The sequence below is a fragment of the Charadrius vociferus genome, unplaced genomic scaffold (assembly GCF_000708025.1).
Source record: "Charadrius vociferus isolate BGI_N301 unplaced genomic scaffold, ASM70802v2 scaffold120, whole genome shotgun sequence".
NCBI classification, from domain to species: Eukaryota; Metazoa; Chordata; class Aves; order Charadriiformes; family Charadriidae; genus Charadrius; species Charadrius vociferus.
The window spans coordinates 85,905-86,218 of NW_009647030.1; positions in this window are offsets into that span (position 1 = coordinate 85,905).

The window sequence follows — 314 nt, forward strand, 5'->3', positions numbered from 1 at the left end:
ATATACTGCAGATGTTCCGGAGCTTCACCCTGTTCCAGTGTGGTCTGGATCAGTCCATGGCAAATGGTGGGGCTGTGTTTCCACCCCTGGGGCAATCGATTCCAGGTGTATTGGATGCCCCTCCAAGTGAAAGCAAACTGTGGCCTGCACTCTGCTGCCAAAGGGATTGAGAAGAATGCGTTGCATACCACTTGGCTGCCTTCGACTCCAATTCATATTGAAGCATGTCTGGCATGGCAGCGTTCAGCGGTGGCGTGACTTCATTCAGGCCACGATAATCCACTGTTAGCCTCCACTCTCCATTAGATTCTCGC